Below are 27,291 nucleotides of genomic sequence, written 5' to 3'. Positions count from 1 at the left end.
AATTATACTAAGTCGCAACATTTATTCTGGAACAGAGGGAGTATAATGCTTAGATGAATTGTAATCTCCTAAACATGTCTTTTGTCCTACCCTCCCGTGGCAGCGGGGTCCTATTGGAAACTAAGGGATATTAAGGCCTCCTTTTAATAGAGAACCGGAACAAAGAATTAGCACATAGTGAATACATGAACTCCTCAAACTATGGTATCACCGGGACTGGTCCCGATAATTGTCACTTCGGGGTTGCCGGATCATAACACATAGTAGGTGACTATAGACTTGCAAGATAGGATCAAGAACACACATATATTCATGAAAACATAATAGGTTCAGATCTGAAATCATGGCACTCGGGCCCTAGTGACAAGCATTAAGCATAGCAAAGTCATAGCATCAATCTCAGAACATAATGGATACTAGGGATCAAACCCTAACAAAACTAACTCGATTACATGATAAATCTCACCCAACACATCACCGTCCAGCAAGCCTACGATGGAATTACTCACGCACGGCGGTGAGAATCATGAAATTGGTGATGGAGGATGGTTCACTACTAGTAAAAAGCCTAGTAGTAGCGCGGGTTAAAAGCTAGTAGTAGCGCGGGTGCCTGCGCTACTACTACGGCGCTACAGCTAACTAGTAGTTGTAGCGCGGTGGATCACGCGCTACTAGTACATGTGTTAGTAGTAGCGTGGGTTCTGACACGCGCTACTACTAACTATCTGTAGCGCGTGTTTGTGACCCGCGCTACTACTATTAATTTGAAAAACCAAAAAAAAATCTCGACCCGATGACGCGCGCACATTGGCTGGGAGCAGGGAGATCTCGGTCCTGACGCATGCCTCGTGGAAGCCGTCGAGGGCGGACACGGAGGCCAGCCCGGTGTGGGCCGGGAGCTGGAGGACCTGGATCTTGGCATCGTGCGTGGGGAGCAGCACATCACAGCGGCCGTCGCCGTTGAGGTCGGCAACGAGCGGCGGCTGGAGGCGGCCCACATTGTGCTTGACCGGGAATCCGTCGTCCGACAGGTGGTACCATGCCTCTCGGAACGAGAAGTCGCCCTCGTGCTGCTGGAGGAGGAGGGGGATGGGTCAGCTAGGGTTCCGGATCGAATCGGAGAGGCGGGAAGGAGGAGGGCTGACCTGGAGCGAGAAGAAGACGGTGAAGGCGGCGAGGAGGAGGATGCCGAGGTCACGCTTCTGGATCTTGGCAGCGGCGAGGAGCTCGGAGAGGGAGGCTGAAAGAAAGCAGAGTGTACCAGCGGCGGCCACAGCTGGAGTATGAGGGAGAGACGAGGAAAGTGAGAGAGGGGGAAAGTGAGGGAGAGAGGAGGGATTCGGCCGAGGATATGGGGTTTTCACCTACCTCGTACTTAGTAGTAGCGAGGGGTACAAAACCGCGCTACTACTATCAACTTAGTAGTAGCGCGGGTTTATACCACTTGCTACTACTATGGCATGTGTCGGGGGGCACGGTAGAGACCGCTTAGTAGTAGCGAGGGTTAAAATCCCGCGCTACTACTATCAACTTAGCAGCAGCGAGGGTTAAAAACCCGCGCTACTGCTAATTAGCAGTAGCGCTTCTTTTTGTGCCGCGCTGCTGCTAAGATGCTGTGTATAAGGTTTTCCCTAGTAGTGGTTGATGATGACAACGGCGACGAATCACCCTCTCCGGAGCCCCGAACGGACTCCAGATCAGCCCTCCCGAGAGAGATTAGGGCTTGGTGGTAGCTCCGTATCGTAAAACGTGATGATTTCTTCTCTCTAATTTTTTCTCCCCGAAAGGCAATATATGGAGTTGGAGTTGGCGTCGGAGGGCCACTAGGGGGCCCACGAGGTAGGGGGCGCGCCCCCCACCCTCGTGGACAGGGTGTGGGCCCCCTAGTCTTTATCTTTGGCGAGGATTTTTTATTGTTTTTTCTAAGGTGTTCCGTGGAATTTCAGGTCATTCCGAGAACTTTTATTTTCTGCACATAAAACAACATCATGGCAATTCTGCTGAAAACAGCGTCAGTCCGGGTTAGTTCCATTCAAATCATACAAGTTAGAGTCCAAAACAAGGGCAAAAGTGTTTGGAAAAGTAGATACGACGGATACGTATCAGTAGCGTGCCGACTGCGATCACATCGACTTTGGAAGCATTTCCCACGCGCATCGTCACCTTGTCCTTAGCCAATCTTCGCTTAATCCGTAGTCCCTGTTTCAAGTTGCAAATATTAGCAACAGAACCAGTATCAAATACCCAGGTTCTACTGCGAGCATTAGTAAGGTACACATCAATAACATGTATATCACATATACCTTTGTTCACCTTGCCATCCTTCTTATCCGCGAAATACTTGGGGCAGTTCCGCTTCTAGTGACCAGTCTGCTTGTAGTAGAAGCACTCAGTTTCAGGCTTAGGTCCAGACTTGGGTTTCTTCTCTTGAGCAGCAACTTGTTTGTTGTTCTTCTTGAAGTTCCCCTTCTTCTTCCCTTTACCCTTTTTCTTGAAACTGGTGGTCTTATTTATAATCAACACTTGATGCTCCTTCTTGATTTCTACCTCCGCAGCTTTTAGCATTGCGAAGAGCTCGGGAATAGTCTTGTCCATCCCTTGCATATTATAGTTTATCACGAAGCTCTTGTAGCTTGGTGGCAGTGATTGAAGAATTATGTCAATGACACTATCATCAGGAAGATTAACTCCCAGTTGAATCAAGTGATTATTATACCCAGACATTTTGAGTATATGTTCACTGACAGAACTATTCTCCTCCATCTTACAGCTATAGAACTTATTGGAGACTTCATATCTCTCAATCCAGACAATTGCTTGAAATATTAACTTCAACTCCTGGAACATCTCATATGCTCCATGAAGTTCAAAATGTCGTTGAAGACCCGGTTCCAAGCCGTAAAGCATGTCACACTGAACTATCGAGTAGTCATCAGCTTTGCTCTGCCAGACGTACTTAACATCATCAGTTGCATCTTCAGTAGGCCTGGCACCCAGCGGTGCTTCGAGGACGTAATTCTTCTGTGCAGCAATGAGGATAATCCTCAAGTTACGGACCCAGTCCTTGTAATTGCTACCATCATCTTTCAACTTAGCTTTCTCAAGGAACACATTAAAATTCAACGGAACAACAGCACGAGCCATCTATCTGCAACAAACATAGATAAGCAAAATACTATCAGGTACTGAGTTCATGATAAATTTAAGTTCAATTAATCTTATTACTAAAGAACTTCCACTTAGACACACATCTCTCTAGTCATCTAAGTGATCACGTGATCCAAATCAACTAAACCATGTCCGATCATCACGTGAGATGGAATAGTTTCAATGGTGAACATCACTATGTTGATCATATCTACTACATGATTCACATTCGACCTTTCGGTCTCCGTGTTCCGAGGCCATATCTGTATATGCTAGACTCGTCAAGTTTAACCTGGGTATTCCGCGTGTGCAACTGTTTTGGACCCGTTGTATTTGAACGTAGAGCCTATCACACCCGATCATCATGTGGTGTCTCAGCACGAAGAACTTTCACAACGGTGCATACTCAGGGAGAACACTTCTTGATAATTAGTGAGAGATCATCTTAAAATGCTACCGTCAATCAAAGCAAGATAAGATGCATAAAGAATAAACATCAGATGCAATCAATATAAGTGATATGATATGGCCATCATCATCTTGTGCTTGTGATCTCCATCTCCGAAGCACCGTCATGATCACCATTGTCACCGACGCGACACCTTGATCTCCATCATAGCATCGTTGTCGTTACGCCATCTATTGCTTCTACGACTATCGCTACCGCTTAGTGATAAAGTAAAGCAATTATAGGGCGTTTGCATTTCATACAATAAAGCGACAACCATATGGCTCCTGTCAGTTGCCGATAACTTCGGTTACAAAACATGATCATCCCATACAATAAAATATAGCATCACGTCTTGACCATATCACATCACAACATGCCCTGCAAAAACAAGTTAGACGTCCTCTACTTTGTTGTTGCAAATTTTACGTGGCTGCTACGGGCTAAGAAAGAACCGTTCTTACCTACGCATCAGAACCACAACGATAGTTTGTCAAGTTAGTGTTGTTTTAACCTTCACAAGGACCGGGCGTACCCACACTCGGTTCAACTAAAGTTGGAGAAACAGACACCTGCTAGTCACCTGTGTGCAAAGCACGGCGGTAAAACAAGTCTTGCGTAAGCGTACGCGTAATGTCGGTCCGGGCCGCTTCATCCAACAATACCGCTGAACCAAAGTATGACATGCTGGTAAGCAGTATGACTTGTATCGCCCACAACTCACTTGTGTTCTACTCGTGAATATAACATCTACGCATAAAACCAGGCTCGGATGCCACTGTTGGGGAACGTAGTAATTTCAAAAAAAAATCCTACGCACACGCAAGATCATGGTGATGCATAGCAACGAGAGGGGAGAGTGTTGTCCATGTACCCTCGTAGACCGAAAGCGGAAGTTTTAGAACAACGCGGTTGATGTAGTCGTACGTCTTCACGGCCCGACCGATCAAGAACCGAAACTATGGCACCTCCGAGTTCTAGCACACGTTTAGCTCGATGACGATCCCCGTACTCCGATCCAGCAGAATGTTGGGGAAGAGTTCCGTCAGCACGACGGCGTGGTGACGATCTTGATGTTCTACCGTCGCAGGGCTTCGCCTAAGCACCACTACAATATTATCGAGGACTATGGTGGAGGGGGGCTCCGCAGACGGCTAACAGATCAAGAGATCAATTGTTGTGTCTATGGGGTGTCCCCCTCCCCCGTATATAAAGGAGTGGAAGAGGGGGCCGGCCAAAGGGGGATGGCGAGGAGTCCAACCCCAACGGGTAGTAGGACTCCCCCCTTTCCTATTAGGAGAGGGAGAGGGAAGGAAGAGGGGGGAGGGAGGAAGGAAAGGGGGCCGGCCCCCCTCCCAATTCGGATTGGGCTTGGGGGGGCGCGCCCCCTCCTTTGCTTCTTCTCCCTCCTTTCCACTAAGGCCCAATAAGGCCCATATACCTCCCGGGGGGTTCCGATAACCTCCCGGAGCTCCGGTATTGTCCCAATCTCACCCGGAACCTTTCCGGTGTCCAAATATAGTCGTACAATATGTCGATCTTTATGTCTCGACCATTTCGAGACTCCTCGTCATGTCCGTGATCACATCCGGGACTCCGAACAACCTTTGGTACATCAAAACTCATAAACTCATAATAAAACTGTCAACGAAACCTTAAGCGTGCGGACCCTACGGGTTCGAGAACTATGTAGACATGACCTAGAACTGTTTCCGATCAATAACCAATAGCGGAACCTGGATGCTCATATTAGCTCCCACATATTCTACGAAGATCTTTATCGGTCAAACTGCATAACAACATACATTGTTCCCTTTGTCATCGGTATGTTACTTGCCCGAGATTCGATCATCGGTATCTGAATACCTAGTTCAATCTCGTTACCGGCAAGTCTCTTTACTCGTAACGTAATGCATCATTCCGTAACTAACTCATTAGCTACATTGCTTGCAAGGCTTATAGTGATGTGCATTACCGAGAGGGCCTAAAGATACCTCTCCGACAATCAAAGTGACAAAACCTAATCTCGAAATACGCCAACTCAACATGTACCTTTGGAGACACATGTAGAGCTCCTTTATAATCACCCAGTTACGTTGTGAAGTTTGGTAGCACACAAAGTGTTCCTCCAGTAAACGGGAGTTGCATAATCTCATAGTTGTAGGAACTTGTGTAAGTCATGAAGAAAGCAATAGCAACATACTAAATGATCAAGTAATAAGCTAACGGAATGGGTCAAGTAAATCACATCATTCTCCTAATGATGTGATCCCGTTAATCAAATGACAACACATGTGTATGGTTAGGAAACATAACCATCTTTGATTAATGAGCTAGTCAAGTAGAGGCATACTAGTGACATTAAGTTTGTCTATGTATTCACACATGTATCATGTTTCCGGTTAATACAATTCTAGCATGAATAATAAACATTTATTATGATATGAGGAAATAAATAATAACTTTATTATTGCCTCTACGGCATATTTCCTTCATATTTGTTTAGTAATATAAAACTTGATGACAAAGGGACTAGAGATGAATCAACTTTAATTTTAAGGCATCCCAATTGTTCGGAGGGTTACGATCTTAATGATAAAAACAACAAAAGTGGGTTTGAAGAGGTCAAAACTTTAGATAGTGATGCACCCACTGCTTTGAATTACAAGGACTTTAATTATGATCATTGTTCTTTCATTGAATGTATTTACTTGTTGCAATCCATGATTAATCTATCTATCTATACCTATACTAATTAGCGACTCCCGATAAATTCTCACGTTAATTAGAAATTAGCAGCCGTTTATCTGGTGGGACCAAATTATTACGGTTCAGATCTACTCATATGTTATGGACAAAAAAAATTGAATTTTTTTTCTCAATTGGGCCAATAATATTAATCGAACATGGGAGGATATCTTGCCCTGCACGATCTCTTCCTACTCTCCCCTCCACGATCTCTTCCTCCTCTCCATTATCTCTCTCTCCCAGATTGTCAAAAAAATATCTCTCCCAATTGGAACACATATCCATCCAGATCTCTTTCTCTTGATTATCTCTCTCCTCCCCAACGGAAAACAAATGGATATTCTCTCTCAAACAGAAGGTGTGGATTTCGTATGCTCAAGGAGTTTTTGATATCAAAATAGTTTTCCTCATCTGTATTAGATTCGTATTTTCACATGAGTTTGTTGCAGGTTTACGATTGCATCGACCGTCACTTTTCCTTTGGATTTTGATTCAAGTGTTTATCTACTGTGTCTTCTCAAAGTTTTGTACTCTCCACGGATTGGATCCTGGATTTTCTCACGTTCCTCATGGAGATCAGGTGAGAGCACAGCAACTGTACCCTTAATCCACGATCTGTTCCTCTCGATTATCTCCCCCCTCCCCCTCCCATGCAAAACAAAAGGATCATCTCTCTCAAACAGAAGGCATGGATTCCGAGTACAGAAGGAGCCTTTTTGCATCACAATAGTTTTCCTCACCTGTACTAGATTCGTATTTTCACACTGCTTATTTCGATTTTTTTTCTTGCATGTGTACAATTGAATCAACCATGGCTTTTCCTTTGGATTTTGATTCAATTTTTTTTTCTACTGTGTCCTCTCATAGTTTTGTGCTCTCTACGGATTGGATCGTTTTTCTTCTCGCGGACAATTTTGGGATGAGTCATGGAGATCAGGTTGAAGCGCACCAACTATCCCCATCTGCTCAAGATTCTGCCACCCTGTGCCAAGGTTGTCTCTGGTCTGTTGATATCGTTGTTCTGTTGGTTAGATAGTGCAGATTCAACGACTGATGATAAGGTTTTATCTCTTTTCTCAAATTAAAGCCATGGATTTGCCAGCAGCTTCCCTTGAGACTAATCAAGTACTGCCAATCTTCAGAATTTTATGATCTTTTATGTATTTTAACCAAGTACTAATTTTTTATATTCGAGTTATGTTTTCTTTGTTTTTTGCAGTATATGGTTTAAAACAATGGTGTGTGATATGGCAATGCAATTAGCCTCAATGGAGAAGCATTCCCCTAGAAAGTGAAGGTCAGAATAGTTAGGCTAATGAGAAAAATCCCTAGAAACGGAAGGACAGACTAATTCGGCTATGGGATGCCATTAACGTCAATAGCAATGATCTTATTAGACTTGACATTAAACTAGATGAAGTGGTCAGCCTATTGGTAAAATTATATGATTTGCCAACAGAAACAGGGTATTATGAGTTATGGTAATTACTATAAATATAGAGGCATCTTCTTTCTGCATTATTTGACACTATGTTGGCTTAGCTGCGTGTGATCCCTATGATTTTACAAATTCGTGAAAGTTTCAGTCAATCCAAAATTTGCTTGATCGCCATTGCAGCTGGCCACCGTGGTGATACCGGATTCATCACGTTACTGTTTCTTGGGAGGAACGCCGTCGCTGCACGGCAGGTCGACATGCAACGCCAATGCAAAGGCATGTTCACTCGCTCCTTATTAGTTAATGTAAATATAGAGGCATCTTCTCGCTGCATTATTTGACACCATGTTGGCTTAGCTGCGTGTATATGCAATGTTATTAATCTGTGCATGAATCAGTCAATCAAAAATTTGCTTGAGCGCCATTGTAGCTGCCGACCATCGTTATGGCAGATTCATCACGTTACTGCTTCTTGGGTGCAACACCATCGCTGCACCGCCGGTCGACATGCAATGCCAATGCAAAGGCACGTGTACTCGCTATCTTATTCCCATGCTTCCTGTCGCAGGTGCAGTCAACTCATGAAGGTCTCGATATAGGCATACATGCGCGATGGCTTTCTAGAGCAGCACGTACATATATGGTTTCCATGTCAGAGTCTGTTGTTTGATTCTTCTGTTTTTCTTTTGATGATTTCCCATTGTACTGATTTTGAGTTTATTTGATAGAAAATATATTTTTCATTTAGGGGAAAAGAATATTTGGTTTGCTTTTTATGTAAGTCAATTTAATTCGTTGGAGTATGTCTTAAACCTGGATCCTTTCTCATTTTATAAGTATATGTGGTTTTTGTTTTTCACATTCAATGTTGTGCCTGAACCTTCCATTATTTCGTTTTTCTTTAAGGATCCAAATAGATTCATTTTTCCTTTCACTTTCTAACCAGCAATATGCGGTAGAATTTTTGTCTCCAGGGTTATTATAGTTATGTATGTTCTCCATGTTTCCAGTTATTTCTCTGAAAGATGACGAGTTGTTTGGCGATGCCATAAACAGCTGTCTATGGTTGTCTCCAGGTAAAAGAAATTATTTCCCCAAGCTAGCATCATTGTTGGACACAGGTTATTGTCCGCAACTACTCATGTTTGAGGCAAAAAATTTGATAGTTAATTGATATTTCATATAACGTTCCCACACACATAATGGAAAACAAGAAAGCCATTAAATTAAATATCTAGAAAGTTTAAGGCGCCTGAATTGTAGCACAAATCCAAATGACTACTTGGGTCATGGTGTATATGAGACCTGCAACAGAATTCAGAGAAGTAAGAAGCAGTTAAATAATTGTGGTAAATTTACATGTACTGGGTCTGCACAGTAAATACCTTCACCATGAATTGCAGGCATTGGGGGCATATGGACCGTCCACAGGGGCAGGGCGGCTAGATGGCAAAAATCCAAAAATCCCGCGAAATCAGATGTCTGCTATTTAGAACAGCGAGGTGGCTATATCAAATCCAAACAACTCTGTAGTACTACTAAGAATGAGTTTATGTCCAGTTTTACCTTATCCACAGAACAATGGCAACCATGTCATGCCATAAAACAATTGAAAACTAAGTTGGAGCAGAACAATGGCAACCATGTCATGCCATAAAGGGCCCTGCCTAAAACAATGCAAGCTCATGTTAGACATGGCAATCTTCTCTCATTTTTTTCTATCAGATTGTTGTACTACGGAATTTGCATTGCTTCTAAGTAAGGATTAGCCGTCACCTCTTTCCATGCATTGCAACTTTGTAAGTTAATTTAGATTAAAGTTCTATTGAATGCATGTCCATTAACCCAAACATATGCGTAAGTAAGAAAGAAAATTCATTGTAGTCAATACCGCTACACACCTGCCATACCCCAAAATGGATGCAATCGGATTCAGGTGTACGTGATGAAAAATAACCAATCTAAAAAAGCATAGTTGCATATGTTTCACTCTTCTCCATTCAATTTAGTTCTACACGACGTGATTAAGTTTTAGTGAGTTTGAGTCTGTCTATCTGAGTATGAATTCCTGGATGTAATGGAGCCCAAGTTAAATACGATGTGATAATCTGAGTTAGATTCCTTTTTACTTTCCTGTACATATGTACTTGTCTATCTTACTAAAGTTTTTTATAGTAATATGTATTTTAATTTGTAGTAACTACATACATAGGGTGGCAGATACTAGAGATGATGCATGTGCATGGTGATAAATTATTAGTATTATTTTTAAATACAGTAGTAGTATTTCAGTAAATATCATATATTGTTTCAAAATTCATTTTGGTCACGGTACATACCAAATTATTTCTATTTGGTTTCAGTACATGCCCCATTAACCAAATTGACGTGAATTTAAGAAAGAGACGACCACATTTTACTTTTGTTCGTATGTTAAAAATATATTTTATCATTTTAATTTTTGGAAGTGACTAATATAATCGAAGTGGTCATGTTCGGAGAGGAATACAGGACCAAAGGGATGCACAAAAGTGCAACCATCAAAGCATGTACAGAAGCTTGATGACATGACTATTTCCACTATGCATGACTTTATAATTTCCGCTATATGTGATCAAGATTAAGCTTTGTATTTTCTCTTTAGAAAAGAAGGAACAAGAAAAGTGGCTAATATAAAACAATGGTCTCTAATGTCTGCGTTGATATATATTCTAAGTCAACTTGTTTTTGTTATTATTAATTCTAGGAAGCTCTCTTATTGTCTATATTATAATAAATTGCCTAATTTCTATAGACCTGCGGAATAGGTGATACGTGAGTGGACAAATAAAAACAACAATATTTTGAATATTGTGAAGGCATTATATACAATCATAGGAAGTCATAAGTAGATTGATTTCTGTATCTAAGGAGAGAAAAGATAAGTATATGCTTCATTTCATGTTCTATTATTTAATATATATTTTTTCTTTAATAATTACGAAAAGACATGGATATTAAAGCCAGTGGTAAGGTGAAACTTTTCAAATCGAAATAAACAGACTTTTCATTTCTTACTCCAGGTAAATAAAATTAGTCTAGAAAATCGCATCCCATATCTAGCCCGTGCGAATGCACGGGTAGGCGACTAGTTCACCTAATGCTTAGGAACAAAATAAAGGTTTTACTAAACATATTGTAGAAGCAATGATTAAAGATTTTGAAGAGAAGATAGAATTGGAAGTGTCAGTACCAAGGAAATTACAAGGTGAATGAGAAATGATTATTAAAATTAAGATTAAAGATTATGAATGCAATGCTTGGTTTGATCTAGGTGCTAGTGTATCTACTATACCAAAAAAAATTATGTAACATTCTAGGTCTCACCGATATGGGTGAATGTTCCCTCAACTTGCATTTAGGAGATTGAACTATTAAGAAACCATTGGGTAGGATTGATGATGCTCTCATAATTTCTAGTAGAAATTATATACCCGTGGATTTATTGTGCTTGATATTGAATGCAATCCGTCTTGTCCTATAATATTTGGTAAACCTTTCCTACAAACCATGGGTGTAGTTCAAATGAAAGAAGGAAATATAAGGTTCCATTAAAGAAAGGGATGGTACACTTCCCATGGAAGAGAATTAAACCACCATATGAATCCACTATGAGAGCTACCTATGGAGTTACTTTGAAGGATGATAATACTTGAAACTATGCATTATGCCTAACTAGTCATCAACCCGTGCTACCCGCACGGGCTAGCATTTAAGGCACACAGATATTGTGCATTATACAAATTAAAAATATATTAAATAACTCTCAAATGAGCTGAGAATCACAGACGAATTGCTACCTTTGTGCCTATATGTGCCCCACGTGTCTTGCTCTCCCTCCCTGTAAATGTATGACCCCTCTCAATCCCAAAGTTCACTATTTTCTTGTGGAATAGCTAGTTGACATAGATCTGACAGAAATAGATGGAAAAAATAAATTGATTTTCTAGGGGTTTTTAACTAACAGATGTATTAAATAAATATTGATGAACATAGATAAAACTACATTGTATGGTAGACTTTTAACAGGAACCTTAAATATCCATGGCATAACCTAAAATTAAATTTGATCCACAAAGGAGGAAATTATCTAATGGTCATCTATGTCACATAACACTATCTTATTAAGCAGAACATGCTAACATATGGATTCATGGTTAAAAGAAGTTACTCCTTAAAATACAACAGCTAAGCAGTACAGAGCTAGAGAGAGCACTAATTCTGAATATTCCTAGAGCAATTAAACGACTTTCGCATGGTCCCTCTGGACTATGGATTGACCACAGTTAATTAGAAATGACGGACTAAGTAGTTGGAGTGTGGAATCTGGATAGAATATTGCCAATAGAGCAATAAAAATTTTACTTTTTGCTGCGTGATTTTTTTACAAATTATGCTAACATTAGATTATTTCATGCATTAAGCTAATGACCATGGAAGTATTGATATTTGGAAGCTATTAGGGGGAGATTTTTGTATGTTCATTTTTCCTCTTTTTTTTAATCTTGTGCGGCTATTCATTTCTAACAGTTGGAAAAAAATCATTTAGGCAGAGACTCTTTAAATTATAAACATAAAGGCCTCGGGGGCATTTATTTTTACGTGTTTCCTGAAAATTAAAAATAAATTGTACATGTCCTTTTTTTCAAGGGTACATGCACGTGATGTGGACTCCATTTCTAGCGTGAGACTTGGGTCCTTTTAATTGTGCACATTTTTTATTTCTTTATTACGAAGGGATAAGATAAGTGGATTTTCTATTGTTTCCAACTTGAACATGGATGGTTTAAACAAAAACTTGAACATGGCAGTGGGGACTCTTGTACGTGCGTTGGTACGGGGGCGTTTTTTTTTCTTGTAGAAGGTAGCGTGTTTATTTAGGAAACTACATATGGGCACGTTTTATTTGTGCCGTACCTTTATAGGACTGTATTCTGGACAAAATAGATATGTTTTGATCCTAGTCGTATATTTTACAATCCTATAGTTATTATTGTGGTTTCTTTAGAATTAACGTGGAGCCTCGTATGGTGCCTCCAATTAGTAAATATAAGACTAGGGGCAAAAAACAACAGCGCCAATTGGGAGGTAACCCAATATTTATCTTTATTGCAACTTTTATTTTCTGGTTTGGTGTAATGACATGATTATTGCTAGTGTAATGATTGTGTTCTTATCTTTTAACTAGCAGTGCGACCCACACATTTGTGCTGCTACATTTGTTGCGTCTTTGTGTTTTGAATCGGATTGTGTTCTCTTTTTTACAAAGATTCATGATTTAACTAATCCTTCTAAAGCGCATTTTTTGTCTCTTGTGCTAATTATATAATAGAAGATTAGTGTTTGTTCCAAGAAAAGCCTATGGGATAATTGGAATGATACTTGAATTGATTCTGTGTAAAAACAGAAACTTTTGCCGCAATGTGGGAATTTTCATTTTCTACTCGAATGTGATAAAATTCTGAAATCTTTACACCGTATTAAGATAAAATTTCTTTACGTTGTCCTAATTTTTCAGAATTTGTGGAGTTACAGAAGTATGATTTTAGTTCATATCATTATAGACTATTTTGTTTTAGGTAGATTATGTTTTTATAGCATAATGTGCTTGTTTTAATAATGCTATGGATTATATCGGGGCGATAAGTCATGGAGAAGTTCGAATACAGTAGGTGACGGTGTCCTGGACTAGGGGGTACTAACCTAGTCATCCCATAGTCCTCGGGCTAGGTCAGTGGGTCCGCATTCTCATTAAAGAGGACTCCGGAAGCTGTACGCTTGGATGAGATCAAGATTGTACCTGCCAAAGACTTGATGTATACTCCAAGATATCCCTCGCCGCCTCCATGCGATCTTCAGGATACTGGCCATATAACCCTAGATGCCCTACCTGGCATGTATATAAGCCAAGGGGTTTAGCCCATAGAGGGGAACACAATTACATTCACCTAGCCCTAGAGTTAGACCATGACTCACAATCTCGATGTAGATCAACTATGTACTTGATACATCTCCATCCGTGGCGAGCTCATCCTATCTGGCTGGATGCCGAGCAAGGTTGAGGATTCAACAAACATCGGAGGCTCGACTCCGGAACCGATCTCCTTGAAGGACGTCGGACCAGGTTCCACGGCACAACCAAAGGAGCCTAGCATAGTGACCCTAGGTGATCTCGCCTTGACTCCCCGCCCGGACGCTAGTCCAATTTCCATCTCGAAAGCCACATCGGATTTAGAAACGACCCTCGTGCAAGATCTAGAATTATCCTCGGATCCACACAACGGTGAAGACATGCTAAGTTATACGCCGGGCATACCGCGAATTAGCCCCACCTATAACCAATCCATGAACTCCGAGGAGTTATCGCACTTGAATGAGATCCTTGACCGTATCCAGAGCATGTCAATCTCGGACGGCAAGACCTCAGTTCATGATCAGATCGGACTTAAAGCCGATGATCGGGAAATTTACGTCCCACCCACCACCAACCTAGTCGCCATAGTCGATGACTTAACCGACATGCTAGACTATGATGAGGTCATGGACATTGATGAAGATGCTGATGGCCCCACCAAAAACACTTCGTCATTAGTAAACATCGATAGGTGAACTGTGACATCTACCTATGATGTGTACATGGTCAACACCCCAAGAAACCCGCCCAGATGTCGGAGTCGACGCGTACGGGGTCGTAATGGGGACCCCAGCAGAAATAAAGCCACCACCGATAATGGCTACGCGACAGCCAACGAGTCCGACAACCCGGGAGAGGATCCTCAAGCCTCACCAGAGCAACATGCCAGCCCGAATGGAATTCCCGAGGACGTAGACCCAAACAATCTCTTTGAAGGGGCTGGCGACAATTATATGCCCGAGTCCGGGGAAGATGAGAGCCTTAGTAACGAGGACTATATCGTCCCTGAAGAGCCCTTTAAGCAAGAATGCTTCCAGCGGCGCCGAGTCACTACCACTCGAAGTATGAAATGCAAACACTAGCAGCTGCAAGACAATACGGATGTGTTAAATGGCAAGTGGGTTGAAGTACTCTCAGCCGAACAAGATCTCGAGGAGTGACGCCACAGCGTGGCCAAATCCTATCCTCGCAGGCGTCTACTGCCCGAGTTTGATGATGAGATAACCGTCAACGTTACCTACCGGCCCCCTAGAGTACATGACAGGCCAGTGCAGGACAAATTGCAGACCTAACCGGCTCCATGCCATCATGGCAAGGACCCTGTGGACTACCTATACTCTCATGACGTTCGACATCGGATAGAAACAAGCCGAGCGCCGCCTCAGTCCATTTACGAGTCAAGAAGGCACGAACCCGTGGGACTCAACGGCTATGATGCCTGGATGGACAGCAACGGCCGAGTTCAGGACCCGTCCTATGCACAAATCTCCCCCAATATCTGGCTAGGAACTGGTCGGCAATGTGGCTGATTGGGTATGCTAAGAGTGAGAAGACTATTGGTGGATAGTACAAGAATACATCTAAATATTATATGTGTACACATCTCATGAAGTATCTATATTTGACTCAATGAAATCCTACTAGTGTTGGAAATATGCCCTAGAGGCAATAATAAAAGTATTATTATATTTCAATGTTCATGATAAATGTCTTTTATTCATGCTATAATTGTATTATCCGGAAATCGTAATACACGTGTGAATACATAGACCACAATATGTCCCTAGTAAGCCTCTAGTTGACTAGCTCGTTGTGATCAACAGATAGTCATGGTTTCCTGGCTATGGACATTGGATGTCGTTGATAACGGGATCACATCATTAGGAGAATGATGTGATGGACAAGACCCAATCCTAAGACTAGCACAAAAGATCGTGTAATTCATTTGCTAGAGCTTTGCCAATGTCAAGTATCTCTTCCTTTGACCATGAGATCGTGTAACTCCTGGATACCGTAGGAGTGCTTTGGGTGTATCAAACGTCACAACGTAACTGGGTGACTATAAAGGTGCACTACAGGTATCTCCGAAAGTATCTATTGTTTTATGCGAATCGAGACTGGGATTTGTCACTCCGTGTAAACGGAGAGGTATCTCTGGGCCCACTCGGTAGGACATCATCATATGCGCAATGTGATCAAGGAGTTGATCACGGGATGATGTGTTACGGAACGAGTAAAGTGACTTGCCGGTAACGAGATTGAACAAGGTATTGGATACCGACGATCGAATCTCGGGCAAGTAACATACCGATAGACAAAGGGAATTGAATACGGGATTGATTAAGTCCTTGACATCGTGGTTCATCCGATGAGATCATCGTGGAACATGTGGGAGCCATCATGGGTATCCAGATCCCGCTGTTGGTTATTGACCGGAGAACGTCTCGGTCATGTCTACATGTCTCCCGAACCCGTAGGGTCTACACACTTAAGGTTCGATGACGCTAGGGTTATAAAGGAAGCTTGTATGTGGTAACCAAATGTTGTTCGGAGTCCCGGATGAGATCCCGGACGTCACGAGGAGTTCCGGAATGGTCCGGAGGTAAAGATTTATATATAGGAAGTCCTGTTTCAGCCATCGGGACAAGTTTCGGGGTCATCGGTATTGTACCGGGACCACCGGAAGGGTCCCGGGGGCCCACCGGGTGGGGCCACATGGGCTGTAGGGGGTGCGCCTTGGCCTACATGGGCCAAGGGCACCAGCCCCAAGAGGCCCATGCGCCTAGGGAACCCTAGAGGGAAGAGTCCTCGAGGGGGAAGGCACCTCCGAGGTGCCTTGGGGAGGATGGACTCCTCCCCCCCTCTTGGCCGCACCCCTTTCTTGGAGTAGGGGGCAAGGCTGCGCCTCCCCTCTCTCCCTTGCCCCTATATATAGTGGAGGGGAGGGAGGGCATCCACACCTGAGCCTTTGGCGCCTCCCTCCCTCCCATGACACCTCCTCCTCTCCCGTAGGTGCTTGGCGAAGCCCTGCAGGATTGCCACGCTCCTCCATCACCACCACGCCGTTGTGCTGCTGCTGGATGGAGTCTTCCTCAACCTCTTCCTCTCTCCTTTCTACTCGTTGCTGGTCTCTCCATAGATAGATCTTGGTGTTACGTAGGAAAATTTTTGAATTTCTGCTACGTTCCCCAACAGTGGCATCATGAGCTAGGTCTATTGCGTAGATTCTTTGCACGAGTAGAACACAAAGTAGTTGTGGGCGTTGATGTTGTTCAATATGCTTACCGTTACTAGTCCAATCTTGTTTCGACGGTATTGTGGGATGAAGCGGCCCGGACCGACCTTACACGTACTCTTACGTGAGACAGGTTCCACCGATTGACATGCACTTGGTGCATAAGGTGGCTAGCGGGTGCCAGTCTCTCCCACTTTAGTCGGAACGGATTCGATGAAAAGGGTCCTTATGAAGGGTAAATAGCAATTGGCATATCACGTTGTGGTTTTGCGTAGGTAAGAAACGTTCTTGCTAGAACCCATAGCAGCCACGTAAAACATGCAAACAACAATTAGAGGACGTCTAACTTGTTTTTGCAGGGTATGCTATGTGATGTGATATGGCCAAGAAGAATGTGATGAATGATATGTGATGTATGAGATTGATCATGTTCTTGTAATAGGATTCACGACTTGCATGTCGATGAGTATGACAACCGGCAGGAGACATAGGAGTTGTCTTTATTTTTTGTATGACCTGCGTGTCATTGAAGAACGCCATGTAAACTACTTTACTTTATTGCTAAACACGTTAGTCATAGAAGTAGAAGTAGTCGTTGGCGTGACAACTTCATGAAGACACGATGATGGAGATCATGATGATGGAGATCATGGTGTCGTGCCGGTGACGATGATGATCATGGAGCCCCGAAGATGAAGATCAAAAGGAGCAAAATGATATTGGCCATATCATGTCACTATTTGATTGCATGTGATGTTTATCATGTTTATGCATCTTGTTTTCTTAGGACGACGGTAGTAAATAAGATGATCCCTTACAAAATTTCAAGAAGTGTTCTCCCCTAACTGTGCACCGTTGCTACAGTTCGTCGCTTCTAAGCACCACGTGATGATCGGGTGTGGTGGATTCTTACGTTCACATACAACGGGTGTAAGACAGTTTTACACAGCGAAAACACTTAGGGTTAACTTGACGAGCCTAGCATGTGCAGACATGGCCTCGGAACACGGAGACCGAAAGGTCGAGCATGAGTCGTATAGTAGATACGATCAACATGAAGATGTTCACCGATGATGACTAGTCCGTCTCACGTGATGATCGGACACGGCCTAGTTGACTCGGATCATGTGATCACTTAGATGACCAGAGGGATGTCTATCTGAGTGGGAGTTTATAAGATGAACTTAATTATCCTGAACATAGTCAAAAGACCTTTTGCAAATTATGTCGTAGCTCACGCTATAGTTCTACTATTTTAGATATGTTCCTAGAGAAAATATAGTTGAAAGTTGAAAGTAGCAATTATGCAGACAGTACATAGCTTATGTCCTTAATGCACCGCTTAGTGTGCTAAACCCCAAACGTCGTTTGTGGATGTTTCGAACATCGAACATACACGTTTTGATAACTACGTGATAGTTCAGTTAAATGGTTTAAGTAGAGGCACCAAAGACGTTTTCGAAACGTCGCGGAACATATGAGATGTTTCGAGGGCTGAAATTGGGATTTCAGGCTCGTGCCCACGTCAAGAGGTATAAGACCTCCGACGATTTTCTTAGCCTGCAAACTAAGGGAGAAAAGCTCAATCGTTGAGCTTGTGCTTAGATTGTCTGAGTGCAACAATCACTTGAATCGAGTGGGAGTTGATCTTCCAGATGAGATAGTGATGTTTCCCCGAAGTCATTGCCACCAAGCTGCTAGAGCTTCGTGATGAACTATAACATATCAAGGATAGAGATGATGATCCTTGAGGTATTCGCGTTGTTTGACATCACGAAAGTAGAAATCAAGAAGGAGCATCAATTGTTGATGGTTGATGAAACCACTAGTTTCAAGAAGGGCAAGGGAAAGAAGGGATACTTCATGAAACGGCAAATCAGCTGCTGCACCAATGAAGAAACCCGAGGTTGAACCCAAACCCGAGACTAAGTGCTTCTGTAATAAGGGGAACAACCACTGGAGCAGGATTACCCTAGATACTTGGTAGATGAGAAGGCTGGCAAGGTCGATAAAAGTATATTGGATATACATTATGTTAATGTGTACTTTGCTAGTACTCCTAGTAGTAACAGGGTATTAGATACCGGTTCGGTTGCTAAGTGTTAGTAACTCGAAATAAAAGCTACGGAATAAAACGGAGACTAGCTAAAGGTGAGCTGACGATACGTGTTGGAAGTGTTTCCAAGTTTGATGTGATCTAACATCGCACGCTCCCTCTACCATCAAGATTAGTATTAAACCTGAATAAGTGCTCTTGCACCTAAAGGAATGGTTTATTGAATTTTGATCGTAGGGATACACATTTTCATGCCAAAAGATATAAGATAGTAATGATAGTACCACTTACTTGTGGCACTGCCATGTAAGTCATAATGGTATAAAACGCATGAAGAAGCTCCATGTTGATGGATCTTTGGACTCACTCATTTTTGAAAAGTTTGAGACATGCGAACCATGTCTATTGGTATATATGCATGAAGAAACTCCATGCAAATGGACCGTTTGAACTCACTTGATTTTGAATCACTTGAGATATGCAAATCATACCACTTAGGCAAGATGACTGAAAAGCCTCGGTTTCAGTAAAATGGAACAAGATAGCAACTTATTGGAAGCAACACATTTTGATGTGTGTAGTCCAATGAGTGCTGAGGCATGCAGTGAATATCGTTATGTTCTTACTTCACAGATGATTCGAGTAGATGTTGAGAATATTTACTTGATGAAACACAAGTCTGAATTATTGAATGGTTCAAATAATTTCAGAGTGAAGTAGAAGATCATTGTGACAAGAGGATAAAATGTCTGTGATATGATCATAGAGATGAATATCTGAATTACGAGTTTGGCACAGAATTAAGACATTGTGGAAATAGTTTCACAACTAATACAGCCTGGAACACCATAGTGTGATGATGTGTCCGAACATCATAACTGCACCCTATTGGATATGATGCATACCATGATGTCTCTTATCGAATTACCACTGTCATTCATGGGTTAGGCATTAGAGACAACCACATTCACTTTAAATAGGGCACCACATAATTCCGTTGAGACGACACCGTTTGAATTATGGTTTAGAGAAACCTAAGTTGTCGTTTCTTAAAGGTTTGGGGCTGCGACGCTTATGTGAAAAAGTTTCAGGATTAAGCTCGAACCCAAAGCGGATAAAATGCATCTTCATAGGACACCCAAAACAGTTGGGTATACCTCCTAATTCAGATCCGAAAGCAATATGGATTGTTTCTTGAATCGGGTCCTTTCTCGAGGAAAGGTTTCCCTCGAAAGAGTTGAGTGGGAGGATGGTGGAGACTTAATGAGGTTATTGAACCGTCTCTTCAACTAGTATGTGGCAGGGCACAGGAAGTTGTTCTTGTGGCACCTACACCAATTGAAGTGGAAGCTTATGATATTGATCATGAAACTTCGGATCAAGTCACTACCAAACCTCGTAGGACGACAAGGACACGTACTACTTCGAAGTGGTAAGGTGATCCTGTCTTGAAGGTCATGTTGCTAGACAACAATGAACCTACGAGCTATGGAGAAGCGATGGTGGGCCCAGATTCCGACAAATGGTTAGAAGCCATGAAATCCGAGATAGGATCCATGTATCAGAACAAAGCATGGACTTTGGTGGACTTGCCCGATGATCGGCAAGCCATTAAGATAAATGGATCTTTAAGAAGAAGACAGACATGGATGGTAATGTCACCGTCCATGAAGCTCGACTTGTGGCGAAGAGTTTTTTCACAAGTTCAAGGAGTTGACTACGATGAGATTTTCTCATCCGTAGCGATGCTTAAAGTCCGTCGGAATCACGTTAGCACAAGCTGCATTTATGAAATCTGGCAGATGGATGTCAAAACGAGTTTCCTTACCAGTCGTAAGGAAAGGTTGTATGCGATACAATCAGAAAGGTTTTGTCGATCCTAAGGATGCTAAAAGGTATGCTGGCTCCAGCGATCCTTCTAAGGACTGGAGTAGGCATCTCGGAGTTGGAATGTACGCTTTGATAAGATGATCAAAGATTTTGGGTCTATACAAAGTTTATGAGAAACTTGTATTTCCAAAGAAGTGAGTGGGAGCACTATAGAATTTCTGATGAGTATATGTTGTTGACATATTGTTGATCAGAAATGACGTAGAATTTCTGGAAAGCATATAGGGTTATTTTGAAAGTGTTTTTCAATGGAAAGCCTGGATTAAGCTACTTGAACATTGAGCATCAAGATCTATAAGGATAGATCAAAACGCTTAATGGTACTTTCAAATGAGCACATACCTTGACATGATCTTGAAGGTGTTCAAGATGGACCAGTCAAAGAAGGAGTTCTTGCCTGAGTTGTAAGGTACGAAGTTAAGACTCAAAGCTCGACCACGGCAGAATAGAGAGAAAGGACGAAGGTCGTCCACTATGCTTAAGACGTAGGCTCTTCAGTATGCTATGCTGTGTACCGCACCTGAAGTGTGCCTTGCCATGAGTCAGTCAAGGGGTACAAGAGTGATCCAAGAATGGCTCACAGGACAGCGGTCAAAGTTATCCTTAGTAACTAGTGGACTAAGGAATTTTCTCGATTATGGAGGTGGTAAAAGAGTTCGTCGTAAAGGTTACGACGATGCAAGCTTGACACCTATCCGGATAGCTCTGAGTAGAGAGACCGGATACATATAATGGAGCAATAATTTAGAATAGCTCCAAGTAGAACAGTTGTTTGGAATAGCTCCAAATAGAGCGTGGTAGCTGCATCTAGGAGATGACATGGAGATTTGTAAAGCACACACGGATCTGAAAGGTTCAGACCCGTTGACTAAAACCTCTCTCACAAGCAACATGATCAAACATAAAAGTCATTGAGTGTTAATCACATAGTGATGTGAACTAGACTACTGACTCTAGTAAACTCTTGGGTATTAGTCACATGGCGATGTGACCTGTGAGTGTTAATCACGGGACGATGTGAACTAGATTATTGACTCTAGTGCAAGTGGGAGACTGTTGGAAATATGCCCTAGAGGCAATAATAAAAGTATTATTATATTTCAATGTTCATGATAAATGTCTTTTATTCATGCTATAACTGTATTATCCGGAAATCGTAATACACGTGTGAATACATAGACCACAATATGTCCCTAGTAAGCCTCTAGTTGACTAGCTCGTTGTGATCAACAGATAGTCATGGTTTCCTGGCTATGGACATTGGATGTCGTTGATAACGGGATCACATCATTAGGAGAATGATGTGATGGACAAGACCCAATCCTAAGACTAGCACAAAAGATCGTGTAGTTCATTTGCTAGAGCTTTGCCAATGTCAAGTATCTCTTCCTTTGACCATGAGATCGTGTAACTCCTAGATACCGTAGGAGTGCTTTGGGTGTATCAAACGTCACAACGTAACTGGGTGACTATAAAGGTGCACTACAGGTATCTCCGAAAGTATCTATTGTTTTATGCGGATCGAGACTGGGATTTGTCACTCCGTGTAAACGGAGAGGTATCTCTGGGCCCACTCGGTAGGACATCATCATATGCGCAATGTGACCAAGGAGTTGATCACGGGATGATGTGTTACGGAACGAGTAAAGTGACTTGCCGGTAACGAGATTGAACAAGGTATTGGATACCGACGATCGAATCTCGGGCAAGTAACATACCGATAGACAAAGGGAATTGAATACGGGATTGATTAAGTCCTTGACATTGTGGTTCATCCGATGAGATCATCATGGAACATGTGGGAGCCATCATGGGTATCCAGATCCCGCTGTTGGTTATTGACCGGAGAACATCTCGGTCATGTCTACATGTCTCCCGAACCCGTAGGGTCTACACACTTAAGGTTCGATGACGCTAGGGTTATAAAGGAAGTTTGTATGTGGTTACCAAATGTTGTTCGGAGTCCCGGATGAGATCCCGGACGTCACGAGGAGTCCCGGAATGGTCCGGAGGTAAAGATTTATATATGGGAAGTCCTATTTTGGCCACCGGAAAATGTTCGGGATTTTTCGGTATTGTACCGGGAAGGTTCTAGAAGGTTCCGGAGTGGGGCCCACCTGCATGGGGGGACCCACATGGACGTGGGTAGTGGGGGCAAGGCCCCACACCCCTGGTCAAGGCGCACCAAGATCCCCCCTTAGAAGGAATAAGATCATATCCCGAAGGGATAAGATCAAGATCCCTAAAAAGGGGGGATAACAATCGGTGGGGAAGGAAATAATGAGATTTCTTTCCTCCCACCTTGGCCAACGCCCCAATGGACTTGGAGGGCAAGAAACCAGCCCCTCCACCCCTATATATAGTGGGGAGGCGCATGGGAGCTATACACGAAGTTCTGGCACAGCCCTACCTCTCTCCCTACTCCTCCTCTCCCATGGTGCTTGGCGAAGCCCTGCTGGATTGCCACGCTCCTCCACCACCACCACGCCGTTGTGCTGCTGTTGGATGGAGTCTTCCTCAACCTCTCCCTCTCTCCTTGCTGGATCAAGGCGTGGGAGACGTCACCGGGCTGTACGTGTGTTGAACGCGGAGGTGCCGTCCGTTCGGCACTAGGATCATCGGTGATTTGAATCACGACGAGTACGACTCCATCAACCCCGTTCACTTGAACGCTTCCGCTTAGCAATTTACAAGGGTATGTAGATGCACTCTCTTTCTACTCGTTGCTGGTCTCTCCATAGATAGATCTTGGTGACACGTAGGAAAATTTTGAATTTCTGCTACGTTCCCCTACAGTGGTATAAGAGCTAGGTCTATTGCGTAGATTCTTTGCACGAGTAGAACACAAAGTAGTTGTGGGCGTTGATGTTGTTCAATATGCTTACCGTTACTAGTCCAATCTTCTTTCGACGGTATTGTGGGATGAAGCGGCCCGGACCGACCTTACACGTACTCTTACGTGAGACAGGTTCCACCGATTGACATGCACTTGGTGCATAAGGTGGCTAGCGGGTGCCAGTCTCTCCCACTTTAGTCGGAACGGATTCGATGAAAAGGGTCCTTATGAAGGGTAAATAGCAATTGGCATATCACGTTGTGGTCTTGCGTAGGTAAGAAACGTTCTTGCTAGAAACCCATAGCAGCCACGTAAAACATGCAACAACAATTAGAGGACGTCTAACTTGTTTTTGCAGGGTATGCTATGTGATGTGATATGGCCAAGAAGAATGTGATGAATGATATGTGATGTATGAGATTGATCGTGTTCTTGTAATAGGATTCACGACTTGCATGTCGATGAGTATGACAACCGGCAGGAGCCATAGGAGTTGTCTTTATTTATTGTATGACCTGCGTGTCATTGAAGAACGCCATGTAAACTACTTTACTTTATTGCTAAACGCGTTAGTCATAGAAGTAGAAGTAGTCGTTGGCGTGACAACTTCATGAAGACACGATGATGGAGATCATGATGATGGAGATCATGGTGTCGTGCCGGTGACGATGATGATCATGGAGCCCCGAAGATGAAGATCAAAAGGAGAAAAATGATATTGGCCATATCATGTCACTATTTGATTGCATGTGATGTTTATCATGTTTATGCATCTTGTTTGCTTAGGACGACGGTAGTAAATAAGATGATCCCTTACAAAATTTCAAGAAGTGTTCTCCCCTAACTGTGCACCGTTGCTACGGTTCGTCGCTTCTAAGCACCATGTGATGATTGGGTGTGATGGATTCTTACGTTCACATACAACGGGTGTAAGACAGTTTTACACAGCGAAAACACTTAGGGTTAACTTGACGAGCCTAGCATGTGCAGACATGGCCTCGGAACATGGAGACCGAAAGGTCGAGCATGAGTCGTATGGTAGATACGATCAACATGAAGATGTTCACCGATGATGACTAGTCCGTCTCACGTGATGATCGGACACGGCCTAGTTGACTCGGATCATGTGATCACTTAGATGACCAGAGGGATGTCTATCTAAGTGGGAGTTCATAAGATGAACTTAATTATCCTGAAATAGTCAAAAGACCTTTTGCAAATTATGTCGTAAGCTCGCGCTTTAGTTCCACTGTTTAGATATGTTCCTAGAGAAAATATAGTTGAAAGTTGATAGTAGCGATTATGCGATCAGTAGAAAGCATATGTCCTTAATGCACCGCTCAGTGTGCTGAACCCCAACGTCGTTTGTCGATGTTGCGAACATCGGACATACACGTTTTGATAACTACGTGATAGTTCAATTAAATGGTTTAAGTAGAGGCACCAAAGACGTTTTCGAAACGTCGCGGAACATATGAGATGTTTCGAGGGCTAAAATTGGGATTTCAGGCTCGTGCCCACGTCAAGAGGTATAAGACCTCCGACGATTTTCTTAGCCTGCAAACTAAGGGAGAAAAGCTAAATCGTTGAGCTTGTGCTCAGATTGTCTGAGCACAACAATCACTTGAATCGAGTGGGAGTTGATCCTCCAGATGAGATAGTGATGTTTCCCCAAAGTCATTGCCATCAAGCTGCTAGAGCTTCGTGATTAACTATAACATATCAGGGATAGATATGATGATCCTTGAAATATTCATGATGTTTGACACCGCGAAAGTAGAAATCAAGAAGGAGCATCAATTGTTGATGGTTGGTGAAACCACTAGTTTCAAGAAGGGCAAGGGAACAAAGGGATACTTCATGAAACGGCAATTCAGCTGCTGCTCTAGTGAAGAAACCCAAGGTTGAACCCAAACCCGAGACTAAGTGCTTCTGTAATAAGGGGAACAACCACTGGAGCAGCATTACCCTAGATACTTGGTAGATGAGAAGGCTGGCAAGGTCGATAGAAGTATATTGGATATACATTATGTTAATGTGTACTTTACTAGTACTCCTAGTAGCACCAGGGTATTGGATACCGGTTCGGTTGCTAAGTGTTAGTAACTCGAAATAAAAGCTACGGAATAAAAGGAGACTAGCTAAAGGTGAGCTGACGATATATGTTGGAAGTGTTTCCAAGGTTGATATGATCAAGCATCGCACGCTCCCTCTACCACCGAGATTGGTGTTTGCGTTGAGCATAGACATGATTGGATTATGTCTATCGCAATACGGTTATTCATTTAAGGAGAATAATGGTTACTCTATTTTTGAATAATACCTTCAATGGTCTTGCACCTAAAGGAATGGTTTATTGAATCTCGGTCGTAGTGATACACATTTTCATGCCAAAAGATATAAGATAGTAATGATAGTACCACTTACTTGTGGCACTGCCATGTAAGTCATAATGGTATAAAACGCATGAAGAAGCTCCATGTTGATGGATCTTTGGACTCACTCGTTTTTGAAAAGTTTGAGACATGCGAACCATGTCTATTGGTGTATATGCATGAAGAAACTCCATGCAAATGGATCGTTCGGACTCACTTGATTTTGAATCACTTGAGATATGCAAATCATACCACATGGGCAAGATGACTGAAAAGCCTCATTTCAGTAAGATGGAAGAAGATAGCAACTTGTTGGAAGTAACACATTTTGATGTGTGCAGTAGAATGAGTGCTGAGGCATGCAGTGAATATCATTATGTTCTTACTTCACAGATGATTCGAGTAAATGTTGAGTATATTTACTTGATGAAACACAAGTCTGAATTATTGAATGGTTCAAGTAATTTCAGAGTGAAGTAGCAGATCATTGTGACAAGAGGATAAAATGTCTATGATATGATCATAGAGATGAATATCTAAGTTACGAGTTTTGGCACACAATTAAGACATTGTGGAAATTGTTTCGCAATTAATACCGCCTGGAACACCATAATGTGATGGTGTGTCCGAACATCATAGTTGCACCCTATTGGATATGGTGCGTACCATGATGTCTCTTATCGAATTACCACTATCGTTCATGGGTTAGGCATTAGAGACAACCACATTCACTTTAAATAGGGCACCACGTAATTCCGATGAGATGACACCGTATGAATTATGGTTTAGAGAAACCTAAGTTGTCGTTTCTTAAAAGTTTGTGGCTGCGACGCTTATATGAAAAAGTTTCAGGTTGATAAGCTCGAACCCAAAGCGGATAAAATGCATCTTCATAGGAAACCCAAAACAGTTGGGTATACCTCCTAATTCAGATCCGAAAGCAATATGGATTGTTTCTAGAATCGGGTCCTTTCTCGAGGAAAAGTTTCTCTCAAAAGAATTGAGTGGGAGGATGGTGGAGACTTGATGAGGTTATTGAACCGTCTCTTCAACTAGTGTGTGACAGGGCACAGGGAGTAGTTCCTGTGGCACCTACACCAATTGAAGTGGAAGCTTATGATATTGATCATGAAACTTCGGATCAAGTCACTCCCAAACCTCGTAG

The 27,291-nt window shown here is 42.6% G+C and overlaps 1 long non-coding RNA gene across 1 annotated transcript; it reads left to right on the top strand.

The window, feature by feature from the left end:
• The first annotated feature begins 6,592 nt into the window (after positions 1–6,592).
• Positions 6,593–7,320, top strand: LOC119282515. The gene is made up of 3 exons (XR_005138762.1): positions 6,593–6,701; positions 6,793–6,923; positions 7,211–7,320. It is a non-coding gene; the product is annotated as an uncharacterized LOC119282515 (long non-coding RNA).
• Positions 7,321–27,291: the final 19,971 nt, after the last annotated feature.

This window comes from Triticum dicoccoides, chromosome 3B (genome assembly GCF_002162155.2).
Source record: "Triticum dicoccoides isolate Atlit2015 ecotype Zavitan chromosome 3B, WEW_v2.0, whole genome shotgun sequence".
NCBI lineage: Eukaryota > Viridiplantae > Streptophyta > Magnoliopsida > Poales > Poaceae > Triticum > Triticum dicoccoides.
This window is presented reverse-complemented; position numbering and strand designations above follow the sequence as displayed.